The following is a 3,215-nucleotide window of genomic DNA, read 5'->3' as shown; positions in this document are numbered from 1 at the left end:
TAAAGCTAATTGGGAAAGCTTAGGGAAGGAGGTGGGTTGCACACTTCATTTGCACACCTTCATTACAATATCACACACTCCCCCTACGTCCCTCACCCCACCTCTCAGCTCCCAAAACACCCACACTCCTACACACAGCACCACCTCATTCACACACCCTCAGGACACACTTCATATACCACATTCTGTGTGGTATGACACACATACTTTGTGTCACCCTCACTCCAGCACACATTCAATGTTACTCAATCAACACCCCCCCAATGCACGCATACACATACACTCATGCATGCAAAGCACACTCACATATATGGACACACAGGTGTCCTCCTTATTCCCTTAGTGTTGAGGATGATCGGTGGATCATGGATGTTCCATTGTTTGCTTTCCAGTGCAAAAAAGTTATATAGAGGGGAGAGAAGGAGAGGAGGAGGAAGGGGAGAGCGGAGAGAGAAGTGTGACAAACTTGGGGTTCTAATACAGTGTGTGTGGGGGGGGGAGGGAGAGAGGGAGGGAGAAAGGGAGTAAGGATGGAAAAAGGTGAGACCAGGAAGGAAGAAGTTGCTGCTTTGTAGAAACTGGGCTGGGGTAAAAAGTAAAAAGTTCTCCCTTTTGAGTCCTCTGAGTCCTTTTGAGTCTTCTCTAAGCTACCTGTTCTCAAACTAATTGCAAAATCTCCCACTTTCAGTTTTCTTTTGTAAAATGGAGACCAAAATGAAAATTTTACTCCTAATATATGCCAACTCTAATCTGAGGTACATTGGTGAATAAAACAGAAAATCAGGCTCATTATCTTCCCAGGAGTAGACATACCCTACCAATAATGAAATAAACTAGCAGTCATATCTATTGATTAAGAGGAATGTTTTTCAAGTCAGTAAGATGTTGCTTTTATATGCTCCAAGTGAAGTCATTCGGGGATTTCTGCGTATTGTTTGGAGAGGGACCAAAAGATCATCCTCCCCTACAGGGGAATAAAACCAACTGTATTTCTTTCCTAGCCTCATCCCAACTTCACTCTGCACTGTTTCTGTTATATGAACATTGCATGATTAGCCTTTAATGTGTCTGTGCCAGCACTACAATTTGTATTTCTTGCCATCTAGCTGCTTCATTAAATAAATCTGACTTTCTTTCAATAAATATAAATAAAATTTGAAATTGGCAATTATCAACTATATGGGAGGGTTTTAAATTAACCAAACTAATTTAACAAACTGTTGTATATATTTGGTGGTACAAGCTGTCCAACATGACTTACCAGCGTGAGTCAATCATGGTATACACCACCCATTAGTATGCATGTCCAAGTGTGAGCCACAAATGGTACACACCAGCATTAATGTATTAATATACAGAAAAATCATACTAAACAAGATGTGCACAATAAGCAATCAAGTAAATAGTAAAGGTGATCACATCACAGTTCAGTTTGAGAAATAGATGATATATTAGGAAGGTACAGAAAAGGGAATCAATAAATGCTAGGAGATAGCAGCATGGTTTAGTTCCTAATATTCCAGGCCCCAAACATCAACAAACAGAGTGTGACTCCTGACTCTGCCATTTCTACCTGGGCAGTACTGAACAGGTCTTTGCACTACATCAAGATGCAGGATTCTCATCTGAGGGGAATCCCTTTATCTAGCAGGAGACTTGTTCAGGTGCAAGGAAGCCTTGCATGCAAGGAAGGTCCCTGATTTAAGGCAATGTGAATAGAACTAAAAGGTATCAGGCGGGGCCGGCACGGTGGCGCTGCCTTGCCAGCGCTAGCCTAGGACGGACTTCGGTTCTATCCCCCCCGCGTCCCATGTGGTCCCTCAAGCCAGGAGCGACTTCTGAGCTCATAGCCAGGAGTAACCCCTGAGCGTCAACGGGTGTGGCCCAAAATCAAAAATAAATAAATAAATAAATAAATAAATAAATAAATAAATAAATAAATAAAAGGTATCATGCTAAGTGAAGTCAAAGAGAAACGTAAATGAAGAATGGTCTCTCTCATAAGTGGAATGCAAAGAAAAATAGTGAACAAATAATAATTGGCCAATGGTGATAGATCTCAAGAACTGAATTTGACAATGTCAGACTGAGTGAGGTGCTAGGAAGGAGCCATGAGATAGTGGTAGAGAGATACTGACACTTTGGTGGTGGCGATAGTGTTGAAAAAATGTGTATCTGAAATTCTATTATTAACTTTGTATTTTATTTTTGGCTTTGAGCCACATCCAAATATATTCAGGGCTTACTCCTAGTTTAATACTTAGGAAACATTACTGGAGGGAATCAAAGGGCAATATAGAGTGCTAAGGATTAAGTGCAAATCATCTTCCTGTAAAACAATCACCTTACTCATTGTAACTCATTAATAACAGCCATATAAGTCATGGTCCCTAAAATAAAAATTGAGTGATTCTTCTCCACCCCTACATCAATACCTATATTGGTTGTTTTTATTTATTTATTTAATCATTATTATTATTATTATTATTATTTTGGTTTTTGGGTCACACCCGGCATTGCTCTGGGGTTACTCCTACTCTATGCTCAGAAATCGCTCCTGGCAGGCTCAGGGGACCATATGGGATGCCGGGATTTGAACCACTGACCTTCTGCATTGCAAGGCAAATGCCTTACCTCCATGCTATCTCTCTAGCCCCTCTTTTTTTTTTTTAATCTGTGACAGTCTCACTGTTGTGAGGTGATATTGTTAATTTATCTTGCATTTTCTTTTTTTTTTTTTTTTTTTTTTTTTTTTTTTTTTTTTTTTTTTTTTTTGGTTTTTGGGCCACACCCGGTAACGCTCAGGGGTTACTCCTGGCTATGCGCTCAGAAGTCGCTCCTGGCTTGGGGGACCATATGGGACACCGGGGGATCGAACCGCGGTCCGTCTCCTAGGCTAGCGCAGGTAAGGCAGGCACCTTACCTCCAGCGCCACCGCCCGGCCCACATTTTCTTGATGATCAATGATGCAGAGCATTTTTAAAAATACACTTATCAGCCACCCTCCTGCATACCTTGAGGAAGTTTCTATTTGTCTCTTCCCCCAGTTTTTGATAGGGTTAATTATTTGTTTCTTGTTAAGTTTTTACAAGTGTTTTATAAATCTTGGAGATTAGCCCTTTGTCAGATGAGTGGTAAGAAAATATTTTCTCACAGCCTGTATGGTGTATTTATTCAGGTCAACATTTTTTTGTAGTACAGAAGCGTCCTAATTT

The sequence above is a fragment of the Suncus etruscus genome, chromosome 16 (assembly GCF_024139225.1).
Source record: "Suncus etruscus isolate mSunEtr1 chromosome 16, mSunEtr1.pri.cur, whole genome shotgun sequence".
Classification (NCBI taxonomy): domain Eukaryota; kingdom Metazoa; phylum Chordata; class Mammalia; order Eulipotyphla; family Soricidae; genus Suncus; species Suncus etruscus.
This window is presented reverse-complemented; position numbering follows the sequence as displayed.